The 14,154-nt window shown below is 34.7% G+C and overlaps 1 pseudogene; it reads right to left on the bottom strand.

Annotated features, from left to right (window-relative positions):
* Nucleotides 1-4,605: 4,605 nt before the first annotated feature.
* Nucleotides 4,606-5,614, bottom strand: LOC114490780 (annotated as a pseudogene).
* Nucleotides 5,615-14,154: the final 8,540 nt, after the last annotated feature.

Below are 14,154 nucleotides of genomic sequence, written 5' to 3'. Positions count from 1 at the left end.
CTTAACATTTTATTTTAGATAAACAGTTTATAGAATAATGATGCACTCAAATATTAATAATACACAATTGATAGAGATTAAATACAGCACAGTGACTTGAAATATATGACTATTAATCTATGGGATGGACACACTTATAATTTATAAACATGAAATGAGGTGTCACCAAGAACTATAGGACTAAGTTTTATTAAACATACCAAATATGAATATAAAAGGTTGTTTTTCTTTGTTTGCATACAGTCTGGGGGGGTTAAAAGTGTAATTAATTTATAGTCTCTTTATGAGCAAAAAAAAAAAGAAATTGATATCTGTACACCATGGTTTCTCTAAGCTTCATTTGACAAATTGTGATTGCTCAATTGAATGAAAACAGGAGTTTTCTACAAAATGCACCATTTTGGATATTAAACAGAGATGAGATGGACAAAACCCTCACTTAATATTTTCTTCAGAAATGATTCTAAAGATTGCATAAGTGCATCAAGTATGCAAAGTTCTCCTATGCACATAGTGAGTTTTTTTGTGGAGAGCTGAACAAGTTTCCAAGCAGATCCAAAAATTACTGAAGAGAACAGGGGAAGGACCCTAATTCCAGGAGACTATTTTGTAACTACAAATCCATACTTCTCCTTTTTCAGACCTGCCCCCCACTCCATTCCCCACTGCCCTCTGGCATCCATCAGTCTATCCTCTGTATCTAAGTGTGTTTCATTCTGTGATTTTTGACAAGTCTTGCAACTTAAGCCTCAGTTTCCCATCTCTAATATGGAGATAATATCTTAGTCTCTTGACAGCACCTCACTATATTAATTTAAGTTTCCAATACACATGTGGAGCTATTAAAAATATAATGTATACTTTAAATAAAAATGCTACCTTTGTACAATTTTACCACACCTTCACATTTGTCAAATGTTCGTAAATTACTTTTGTCTTCAAAATATCTGATAGAACTAAGAACATGAACCAAAGAATTTATTTATTTTGCAGTTATTCTACTTTTCTTTTTATGTACCCAGCAGAGGACACATATAAAAATGTAATAATCAGAAGTATATACCTAAACATTCAATCTTCTAGAACAAGAAGTATCATTGCCACCTCCAGGCACACACGGCCTCCCTCTAGGTGTTTCATTTTAGCATGCCAGGAAAACAAGTAGGTCTCAAAATCTAGGCCCCCTTATCCATGAATCAACACTTAAGACTACCAATAACTGTGTGGCATCATGTACTCCTCTTGTGTAGTTACTCTAACACTCAAAAGGAGAGAATGTTATAACTTGCAATCATAGGAAAATTGTGTGTAACTCCCAGTTAGGAATCGTAATGTTTATATGCTTTACTATATATAGCTGAAAATTATGTGAAGGGAAAACATGCTCTCCAGGAAGAGGCTATCAAGAATGGTCTACTTATTACATAGATGGTGCTATTATATGAATTAAGTTACATACTGAGAAAAATGGACCTTCCATAAAATGGCAACATTCATCTATTTTTTTTAGGTATCTGGATATGACATCTACGGTCTAACACATCTTGTTTAGTAAAAGATATTATATACATGCAAGAGGAAAAGGTCAAAATTGTCTAAAAGGAAACTTGAATCCCCAAATAAATTGTCTTACAAAAATATTAAACTTGCTTTTCCACTTTTCTACTGTTAAAATTGAAAAATAATCACAGCAAATAAAATCTTTAGGCTCGTCTATGGCAAGTTAAGATAATCTTTTTTACATACTAAGTAACCTTTCAATAAATATTTTACACAAATTTAAATTTTCAAAAAATATGTCAAGTACTTATCCTATATTTTTTGGTCCACTAAAAGACCGTTTATAAGACTGACATTAGTTATTTATGGTAACCAAGATTTAGAAGCAGCCCAAGTGCCCATCAGTAGATGTGTGAATAAAATAAGATTTACACAATGGAATACTATCTGGCCATAAAAAACGAATGAAATCTTACCGTTTGTGACAGCATGGATGGACCTGGAGAGTCTTATGCTAAGTGAAATAAGCCAGTCAGGGAAAAGACAAGTACCATGTGATTTTACTTATATGTGGAGTCGAATGAATAAAATAAACTAACAAAATCGATACAAATTTGTAGATACAGAGAACAGACTGGTAGCTGTTAGATTGGAGGCATTTGGGGGCTGGGTGAAAAAGCTGAAGTGATTAAAAAAAAACACACAATTCACAGTCACAGACAACAGTATGCAACAGTGTGGTTATCACCAGAGGGAAAAGGGGGTAGTGGGAGAGAAAAAAGGGTAAAAAGGGGATACATGGTGATGAAACAGGACTTGACTTGGGGTGGTGAACACACAACACAATATACAGATGAAGTATCATAGAATAAAAAAAAAACCTGACATTAAATTGGACTGCAGCTAGTAATCTAAAAATAGTAATGTGCATATCATACAACTGAATATGCACATGTGTCACTGAACAAAAGTGGGGTCTGGCTTCCCGCTGCCACCCATACAGACAAATTCCAGAGGTAGAGCTTTGGTGAGGAAAGAAAACAGGTCTTTAACTGAAAAGTTGCACAATCTGGGAGAATGGCAGGCTTCTGCCTCAAAGCCCATCCCCTCTAGAACACTCTGAGGAAAGTCCAGGCACCCTATGCTAGGCTAGTCCAAGTCTTCCTCAGGAGTTCCTTTTCCCATTTCAAAAATACTGTCTTTGGGAAACCACAGGTGGCTGCTACACTACCATCCAGGTAGCTTGACTTGTCGCAGGTTGCAGTCTGGCTTTAGGCTCCTCCCTGGGGACAACTTGTGGGGGCCGGTGCTGCCAGCAGGCACATGGTTTCCAGAGCCGTCAATCTTGCCAAAGCACCAGCCTTCACGTCTGCCTGGTGGTTCCAGGAGAGAGTGTGTCTCTCCTCTCCCTTTCCTTATATAAGCTACCACTGTGGTCCAGGCCAGGTGCCCAAACTTCTCTTCACTTCTGGAGGTTCTGGCCCTCGCAACCTTTCCCATCTTTTCCCAGGGTAGGCCGTCAGGTCTTCCCCAGATGAAAGGGAGCAGGGGAGCTTTTTCCTTTGCCAATCACCCTCGCTAGCCTTGTGTATGCTCAGCGCAGTGACTTTGTCCTGCTGTGTCCTGCTCAGGGGCGGGGGATCTGTCCTCATGCTTTGTGCTATCCTGGTTACCCAGGCAACAGGGTGCTGCCCTTGCAGCCCATCTCCTCTGCTCCTGCTCACACTCTAGGTGCTGGCCGGACTATCAGTACTGGCCAGGTTACCAGGATCACATGTACATAGTATATACATGTGAAATGGCTAACACTTATGTTTATACTACTTCCACAAGTAGTATTATCTTGTCAAAATTCTTCGGCCTATCATGAATCAAATTATAAGAACAAAGAAAAACTTTGCCTATTGTAGATGTACTCAGTAATAACAAAAAAATGTCAAAATTACCATGCTTTTAGGAATTTAACAATATGGCACATGAGATAAAATTCACTGCTGCTTATGAATAGCTGAATGCAGAGAGTATATTCAAGACCCATGTGGGGAGCACATAAGTGAATGTATGTTACAGAACATGGGCTTCTGTCTGTCCTATATCTGTTGTTTTATACTTAAGTTTCAAACGGCTTTAGGTCACTAAAAGATGGGGACAATAAAATAATGTTACATTAAGTTATTCTGCTCTAATAACCAATTTTAAAAAGCATAGGGGGAAGGGTATAGGCTTTTGTATCTCCTCATATTTTATTCATACCTTTTTAATTTTATTGAATTAATCTCAGTGACATTGTTTAATAAAATGAAATGAGTTTTGGGTGTACAATTCAGGTGTATAACAAATCATCTGTTTCATGTATTTCGTGTTTACCACTCAGTTATGTCTCCTTCTAACATTTATCTCCCTTTTACTCTCTTCTACCTTCCCCAACCCTTTACTCTCTCTGGTAATCACAATAACATTATCTGTGTCTTTCAGGTAGTTTTTTTTTTTTTTTTTTTTTAATTAATCCCTTCACCTTTTCCACCCAGATCCCCAAGGCCCTTCTTCTAAGAGCTGTGAGTCTGTTCTCTGTACCTATGGGTCTCTTTCCATTTCATTTGTTTGTTCACTGTGCCCATTAGATTCCACATATAAGTAAAATCATGTGGTGTTGCCTTTCTCTTACCAGTTTATTTCACTTAGCTTAATCCTCTCCAGGTCCATCTATGATTTCCTTTTTTATATAGCCATATAGTATTCCATTGTATAAATATACTACAGCTTTTTTGTCCACTTATCTCCTAATGGACACTTTTGCTGCTTCAAAATTTGGATATTGTAAATAACATTTCATCTCCTCATATTTTAAAAGTGAATTGGATTTTTATTGTGATGTGATATTTTAAATTACACTAAACCAAGAATAAAAATTACTGCATTATGTTTTTTTCTATAATATTCAAGTCTTTTATTGGTAAAATATTCCCAATTAAATCCAGTAAACAATTTCTAATGCCCTGAGAGATGAATTCAATATTTTGTGTTTTTTTTATCAATTATAACTAAACTGGGGCTAATAACAGTTATATTAAAACCCTGAAAACCAAAGTTGATCATCCAAAAAATCTAGAATATCCACATTTTCCATCCAGGATAGAAAAATTAGCCTACAAAATAAAGAGACCCACAGATTTACCAAATAATTGATCAAAAATCACCTCTGTTATCTGAGCTAATAGTTACTGAGAGCTTGAAGTTTCTGTCTTTGTTATTATTGGTGGATCCTAGAGACACAGCTTCAATATCAAATGTGACGGTGGATCTAGAAGTAATGGCTCAGTCATTTATTTTCCATTTACAAAAGGTGCACCATTTGTACTAATGCATACTGCTTGCTTCCACTGCAGACAGTCACATCTGTTCTGTTTTTCAGCACTCAGTCCCATACTATCTCTTCTGTCTGGTTGTCCCACAGGTTCAACTCTGAATGTTAATGTCTGCTTACAGAAATAGGTTGGAGCAACTGGAGTAGAGAACACCAGAGGATTCTGAATCATTCAAGAGTGCTATTTCCTTCAACTGCTCAGGCTGTACCCCTTGAACCTGGCTGCCCACTGATGAGGAACCAATGCGGAACGACCTATCTGTGGGAGCTCCAAAATCTCCACTCATGCCCACCATCTCCTTGGGTGCAGACTCTGAACTGATAACCAACACTGAGGTCTATGTGTAGCACTGTCAGTCCCACTTCAGAGCCTACATAGACATCTTCAAAATTATTTGAAGTACATTTACAGAACTGGAGTCTGCAATACTGGGATGTAAAGTTGGCATTTACCTTAGACCATTGCACGATGATGCCTTGAGGTTTCTGTATTCATTTTTCTGTCTATACTGGTGAGGGAGATACTACCTTTCCATCTTTAAAAACGTGGTCTTTCTCTATGTTAAGAATTGAGTCATCCAACTGAGCAGATAAACCAGGCAAATCGACCAGAAAAGGCCCTTGCAGTAAGCTGTCCAACTGAATGTGAGAGCTCAGGGTTCCCCACTGTCCTGGGCACCTCTGAGCTTGGTGACAAAGCAGAGCATTCATCTTTCCTGAGCTTGCTTTCATTTGTCCAACTTTTCCCATATGCTTAAAAAAATTACATTTTTCTGAAATAGGTTTACATCTGTGAAACCATGATAGATAAACTACAATAATTGGCAGTAGATGTTACAGTAATACCTTGTTTTGCTGCTAAAGAACAAAGTGCTTATTTGGAAATGTTAGGCTTAAAAAGAGTGATTTTAGATACTTTGAAAATTATGTAGCTTGAGGAGGATCCATTATAACATGCCATCTCATGAAATCATTCATTCTCATAACACACACTTAAATACAAAATTCAAATAACTATTATTTGAAAAGCTTACAGTCTTATGATTGTATATAACTTACTGGCAATAATACATAGTTATGGTACACAGTGAATGCTATCACCAATGTGCATTTAAACATTCAGTGCAAATATCTACCCAATTTTTATATTATAAGTATAAATGGTATTCAACTATCCATGTATTTATATACTGTATAGTCAATACATATGCTTAAAGCAACTGAATTGCTGTTGCTAAGCATTTCTCCTTATTTTTGAAATTGATTTTTCTTTGCAAAAGAAAAATGTGAATCTCACTTGGAGAAAATCTATGCTTTAGGTCATGGTATAATGAATGAGCTGGCTTCGTGTGTGTGTGTGTGAAAGTGCTTGTACTATTTTGAGAAATGGATATACAGTAGGGTGGTTACCAGCAGTTTGCTTTGTTGTAATTTCTGAAAAACAGCTTTCTGTGTTTCAGAGAATAATTGATTTGAAATAATACTCCCTTAGCTATAGCCTTATTTTATATCATTTTTCTTAATTGCTTTCTAAAAACAGATGCTTAATTACCTATTGCAACAGTACTCACAGTTACATTATATAGTTTTATTTTCCCTTTATTTTAATGTTTTTTAAGTATTAGGAGAAAATAAAGTATTAATGATAAATATCTAACACAGGTTAAGGAGATTATCAATTCAAATATTTTCAGTTATAACGGTTGATAAACAAGGCTAATAAGCATATTAAAATCTGTGTCATAATAACTTCGACATTATCAGGATATAAGAGGATTTGGAATTTAGTAAGATTCAAAGACTAAAGAAATAGTCATATTGAATGGAGATATTTTAAAGAAAAAGGCTAAATAGGAAAAATGTAATTAACAACGATTGAGCTATAAGTTTAGATTCCTTTTTTGCATTGTGTTTAATATCACTTAAAAATACCTTATATATAGATAATAAAATACATTCTAGCATTTGCAAGAGAGAAATAATGTCTCTTATGAGTATACATTATGTATATTTTACTTACTGTTAAAAATGTGGAAAACCACACAAAATTAAGGGTAAAGTCAGAATGAAAATGCAGACAAATTGTGTATTAAAAATATTGTTCAGTTCTTTAAGGCACAGGTTATGGTCTACAGGGCTATAAATATCGCATTGCTGCTCTTCAGCCATTATCATTCTGTAAATATTTATATTTATGAATATTTCCCTGACTACTTATATCAGTGACAGCAAAACAAACATTTGATGAAGGATTCCACCTGCCATTACTGCCTCTTTTTTCCTTTTTTTCCTCCTACCATTCTTGTTTTTTTCCCTTTCTCATTTATTTTTAATTATGTCATTTAATCTACAGGTAAATCTTCATTTCTGTGATGTTTTTATCAAGCTATGTACCAAAAATATATAGATTTTATCTAAAAACTATTTACAAGAGAAATATTGGTTTTATTAGTAAAATGTATGTCTGTAGAAATGATGAATTCATAGAATTAAAAAAGTTCCCTTAATGTCACCTCTCTTTTCCTGGGGACTCCTATCTCCATTGCTTACAGTTCACCATCTCACTTAACTAGTTTTCTATGCTAGAGTGATCTATAATAGAGGTCTCGAGGAAATTTGTGTTGTTTCTTCCCTATAGATATCTTTCCTTTATTTCATGCTCTGTACGTTTACAGAAGTTATTATTTTTGGTGTAATAATCCTATTATGAATTAAAATGTTCTCATTTATAATGATCTCTATAATTTATAGTAAATGAACACTAAAGTTTTTTGCAATGCTTCCACTAGCTTTTACATTACTAATTGTGCACTCCAGAGCTAGCCTAATTTGATAGCATATATTTCTGTATTACTTCTGAGAAACAACTGACAGAAGGAAAAACACTATAAAAATTTACAGCACCATAACATTGTAGTTATCATCTTAAATTTTATTTGTTGTCCTCAAAATATATTGTGATATTTTTTGTACATCAAACAAATGTTTTACCCACCTTGCCACCTTATCCACCTGCCACATTCAACTCACATATAGTCAACTACTCAGTCATCATATCATTAGTTCTCAAATTACATGATTACAAGGATCAAAAATTTTCACTCCATTAGCTACTGTCCATAGGATTTTAAGAATCTTAAAGGGTTCACTGTAGTCCAACTCTTTGTCCAGATAAGGAAAATTAATGAATGGTAAGATGTGTTAAATGATTTACCCTTGATGTTTTAAAATTTTCATTAACTTTTAACTTCATAGATAGTTTTAGAAAACACATGAAAACAAATATCTTTCATAGAGCTTCATGAATATTTAGAAAAACAAATGAATAATTAGGATATATTTTCATCAAATTTAGGTCTCCAACAGACATTTTAATGAAGAATTATTAATATCTTATAAAATACATAATTCTAAACATTGTTCTAATTTCCTGGAAAATGGTAAATCATTATTTTTATTCCTTATCTTCTTAAATTTACAGTCCTTGCTGGTTTACAAGGAAGGTTAAAAACATATTTTATATTTTTGTAGGGAATTATAAGTTTTAAAGAATTTAATTACACTTAAATGCCCATCAGTAAATGAGTGGATCAAAAAACTATGGTACATTTATACAATGAAATACTACACAGCAGAGAGAAAGGAGCTCCTAACCTTTGCAACAGCATGGATGGAACTGGAGAGAATTATGCTAAGTGAAATAAGCCACGCAGTGAGGAACAAATACCATATGATCTCACCTTTAACTGGAACATAATCAACAAAAGATGAAAGCAAGCAAAATAACCAGAGACATTGAAATTAAGAACAATTTGACAGTAACCAGAGGGGGAGGGGGAGGGAATAATGGGAGGAAGGGTTTTTGGGAACTACTATAAAAGATACATGGACAAAATCAAGGGGGAGGATGGAAGCAAAGGAGGGAAGTGGGTTTGGCTGGAGTGGGGGGAAATGGTAGGGTGAAAATGCAGACAACTGTAATTGAACAACAAAATAATTTTAAAGAGAATTTAATTATATAGCATTATTAATAATACATTATTTTTCAAACTCTACAGATAAAGAATATAATGCAAAGTACTTTTAAAGTATATTTCAAAAACAAGAAATATTATGTGATGTCCCTCTTATGCTCCACCATACTCTCTTCAATTCATTGTTTGCATAAGTAATTCAGAAAATATAAGCTATCTTACTTGTGATATTTTAAAATATTAGATAGCTTACTTTTGTAAATATTTTCTGACTATAAAAGCTCCAAGCCTTGCCTCTGATAAGTTTTGATGACCCTTATTATCACCTATAAATTTTAAACACCAAGAACATCCACACATAAATTAACATCCTGCAAAAACAAAATTAAACCATTTTTAAAATAACACAACATGGAAGATTTGGGAAAGATGGAGGATTCAGATGTACCAGGAATCTGTTTCCCCACCTAGACAAAAAAAAAAAAAAAAAAAAAAAACCACTGGCAGAATCTGTCTGATGTAACTATTTTGGAACTCTGGAGTCTATTGAAGGATTGTGACTTCAGGGAAAAACTTGGATGATGTCCTGAGTCCATTTCAGCTTTTTTCACAGTAGTGGTTACCTGTCTTTCACCCCCAGTCCAATGGCAACAGCTATGCATTTATTCCTGGAGTAGCCAGCACACAACCCAGTGCAAGGGAACCAGGGTGGGGAAGAGGACTCTGTTCTTCAACAATCATGGATCTGTGCTCTCTGACCACTAACTGCCTCTTCTGTTCATAGAGGTGCAGAAAAAGAGGACTATGGTCATTGTTATTGCACCTTTTCCTGCCCTCCCCATCACCCAGTTATTGTAAAACCCTCCTCCTCTGGCTGAAACAATATTCAAAAACTTGAAGAGCCAGCCACCATCTTTTATTTTTATTTTTTGTCTTTTTGAGAGTCAGACATTAAATACTAGGATGTTAAAAGACAGTTGCATATGTGGGGCAAATTAGAAACTGACCACGATGCCCAGAAAAAGAAAGGCTCAGAAAATACTTGAGAACACCTTAGGTTTATACCTCAGGCTAATCCTCATCCTAGAGAATCAACACTAAACAAAAACCTTAAGAAAAAGGAGGAAACCCTGAGGAAGATAGAAAATCTAATTTCCAGAGTTACCACATTATTAGATTCAAATGTCAATTTTTCATCAAAAAATTGAAAAGAAAAACATAAAAATAAAGCAAAACAGAAAGAATCAGTAAAGTGTGGCTCATTGAAAAGGAAAATAAATAACAGAAACTATTTGAAAAAGATCTATGGCAGATACATCAGACAAACACTTTAAAAGAGCCTGATTAAAAATGCTCAAAGAACTGTTCAACAACATGATGAAAAACTTTTGAGATGAAAGCTTTTCTATAAAAAAAAAAAAGAGTTTATTGAACAGTATCCTGGGCAGAAAAAGAACCATGTCCTGGGGCATACAGTCCAAGCTACCAATCAGAGTGCTTGATGGAAAAGATGAACATTCGCCATCCAGGAGCTGATGGAGCTCTTTTGTAAAACAAACTTGGGAAAGAAAGATGTAAGTTATTTTAAAAGGATTTACTTTGGCTATAGATACTGGGGGTGGGAAGGTGTGAAAAGGGGGTAGTTCTAGGATAGGTTCATACTCAAAAAAAAAAAGAAAATATGTATCCTTAATTGTTTTGGGGCAACAGTCTGGACATTCCATATGTAAGCAGAACAGAGTAAATCTGGTGGTTGGCTCTTTTTCATTTCCATAGCTGCCTGGAAGTTGATTCAAATTTTCAAAAAACATCCAGCAATGTGAGTAGCACTCTGTTAGTTTCAGCACATCTATTAATTGAGTACTTTACATGTCCCTCCCACTGTTTGGCCACTGTAATTTAATTTATGATGTTTGAAATGTTTTTTTCTTGTCACAAGAAATCTATGAAGAGAGTTAAAAGTAATGTATGAGTGAAATGGAAATATTAAAAAAGAGCTAATAGATGCATAATTAAAATAAAAAAATTTACGTCCTGCTTGGCGTAGCTCAGTGGATTGAGTGCGGGCTGCGAACCAATGTGTTGCAGGTTCGATTCCCAGTCAGGGTACATGCCTGGGTTGCAGGCCATGACCCCTAGCAACCACACACTGATGTTTCTCTCTCTCTCTTTCTCCCTCCCTTCCCTCTTGGAAAATAAATAAATAAAATCTATAAATAAATAAATAAATAAATTTACTAGAGAGATTCAAAGGTAGAATTGGGCAGGCTGAAGAAAGACTTAGCAAATTTGAAGACAGGATGATAGAAATTATTGAGCCTAGGAACAGATACAAAAAGATTAAAGAAAATGAACAGAGCCTAAAGAACCCTTGGAAGCCACAGGCACTTTGCCCTTGTACTTCATAAAGTCAGCGCCCTCCATCAGTCAGCACTCCCTGGCTCTGCCCTCAGCCATTCTTTGTGGCCCTTGAGTGTGTCATGTTCCCTCCAGGACCTGTGAGTAATAAACTTTGTTGTTGTTGTTGTTGTTTTCAAATTTCCTTAGTGGCTATTGTTTGGGAGTATCTTAATATCATAATGAGAACCACAAAGGCTGGTGCACATTGAAAAGTTAGAATAATGGTGATATAGTTGGTATATGTTCCCTCATTAAATTCTATGCAAATTATTTTATATATTCTGTCAGAACAATTTACTCCCAAAATTAGGCCTCATGCAGCCTCATGTGTTAGTGTATTTTGCCATTTCCTATCTATATAGTACCTAGATTGAATAATTTAAGAACTTTAAAAAAATACATAATTTAAGTGAGCTTATTTTTTTAAAAAATCGTTATATTTGGCAACTTGAGTAGCAAAGGCATACATATTGACAGCATCCATGCATCAAGTCCTCAGTCAACATGATAGAATCTGGGGAATGGTTTATAATTTGCCTTTTAATCTCAAAATAGAGATATTCATATTTTTAGTTATTTACGTGGAGTTAATTTACAGTCTCATCACTGATCACCTGGATGGTTACAATAAAACTCTGATGTTTATCTATCCATCTCAGGACCACTGTCGATGTGAGATTTGGATGGAGCCCACAGAAATGTAGGCATCTGAAGTAGGCTGTCCCCGCTTCTGGTTCCTGCTCCAATATGTGAAAAGCTTGGAAATTGTGACTCTCAAAGTTATAATAAGGAAAAAAGCTAAACAAGCTAAAATTCAACTCTCCCTCTCCCCCCACCCCCCCATAAACACACACACACACACACACTGAGGTGACAGGGCAAACTTATGTTCTGAAAACTGGACAAACTTGAATATAGACAATCATGGCACACTGGGCATAGATGGCAGTGGGTCAGTAATCAACTGATTTCTGCAGGCTGAACAGGGACTAGCTTAATAGTTAAACACTCCTCAGGGATCAGTCATATGGATTCTTTTACATCTTCATGGGTTTTACACATAAGATTCCAGCAGTTTCTCATAGTGATGATCAGAGAAAAGTGCCCTCCTGCTTTTAGTATAAAAAAGGGAAATACACCATTTGACTCTGCCCAGAGCATTCTATTTTTAGTAGCAAAATCCTGCCCTCAGGCAAAACTGTTTTGCCAGAAACTAACGCTAATGCTAATACGTTGTCAGAGAAGGGCAGTTATGCAACTGGAGACGTTCTACCTTCCTGGTCCACATATGGGGAGGAAAAATGCTAAGAAACTCGTATGACACTGACAGCCCAGGGACACTTACCCATTAAAAAACTAAGATTTCATCATATTATTATAGAATACTTTCTCTCCTCAAAACTTTACCACCTTCACAACAGGACTCCAGTATATCAATTGATTACAACTGAGAAAGCTATTAGAAACCGGCTGCATATCAAAGACGTTTCTGGAGAAACCAAAAGGTAACAATAGTGACATAAATAAAGACAGCAGAAGAAATCGAAGCTTCTGACATAGATAGCTACAGCAAACTTTAAACACAATCTAACTCCCACCAGATAAATATAAAATCTCACACAAAAGGCCTATTTATTTCCTTTTCTATTAACCACTATATTACATCCAGCGTTCAGCAAAAATAATACAATATATGCTAAAATTCAAGAAAAACAGTTTTTATTTGTAAGAAAAAGAAAAAATTGCTTTAGAACCCCACTGAAATCTTTTAAAACATCAGATCTGTGTTTAAAATAACTATGAAAATATACCGTGCTCTCTATTGAAAAAGTGGATGACATTCAAGAACACATATACCATGTAGTGTTCTTGGGTGACTCTGAGAAGAATCAAGGAAAAAAGTTAGAACCTGAACCCTATAAAATAAACAAAGAATGCTTCTGACTGTTTTATCAGTATACTATACACAGCTCAGGGAAAAGTCAGTGGGTTAGAAAAATATATGAATAAAAACTTCCAAAATGGAAAAGCAAAAATAAAAAATAGGGATAAAAAAGTACAGAATATTCAAGAAGTGTGATACAATTTAAAAATGTATAACATACACATAATAGGGAATACTAAAAGGAGAAGTAAGAATGGTGCTGTAGAAATATCTGCAGTGATAGTGACTAGAATTTTACAAAATTGTTGGCAAATATTAAGCCACAAATCCAGGACCTCAGAGCAAAGCAGGACTGAGTACAAAAAAATCTGCACTTAGGCATAGCATATCATAATCAAACTGCAGAAAGTCAAAAAGACAAATAGAAAATCTTAAAGGAATTTGGAAGTGGAGGATCTTACCTAAAGAAGAACAAAGATAATAATTACATTGACATTCTCTTAAAATATCATGTAAGCAAATAAAGACTGGTGTAAATTACTTAAAATGTCAAAAGAAAAAAAACTCACCAACTTAGAATTCTCTATCCAGTGAAATTATCTTTCAAAGTGATGGATAAAAAAGACTTTTTTGAAGCATACTTAAAAATGAGTCCAGTAGGACTTCTTGAAAAAAAAAGTTAAAATAAGTTACTCATACAGAAGGAAAATATCTGTCACAAACTCATATGTACATAAAGAAAGAATATTATAGAAGAAATATAAAAGCTAAGGTGATTTATTTCATTTTCTTACTAAATTGTTTCAATAAATAAGTGTTCAAAACAATAATAGCAATTCATATGAAGTGATTATAACATATCCATAAGCTATATCCATGTATCCAAATGAACTTAGTGACAACAATTAAGTAAAGTATGGAAAGAAGGAATTAGGAAAACTTGATATAAGATACTTAAACTACCTGTGAAGTAATGCAGGGTTTGAACTTTGATTTAGATTAGTTGTAGATATATATTGCAAAATGTAGGA

This window comes from Phyllostomus discolor, chromosome 2 (genome assembly GCF_004126475.2).
Source record: "Phyllostomus discolor isolate MPI-MPIP mPhyDis1 chromosome 2, mPhyDis1.pri.v3, whole genome shotgun sequence".
NCBI classification, from domain to species: Eukaryota; Metazoa; Chordata; class Mammalia; order Chiroptera; family Phyllostomidae; genus Phyllostomus; species Phyllostomus discolor.
Note: the sequence above shows the minus strand (reverse complement) of the source record. Positions and strands in the feature narration are given on the sequence as shown.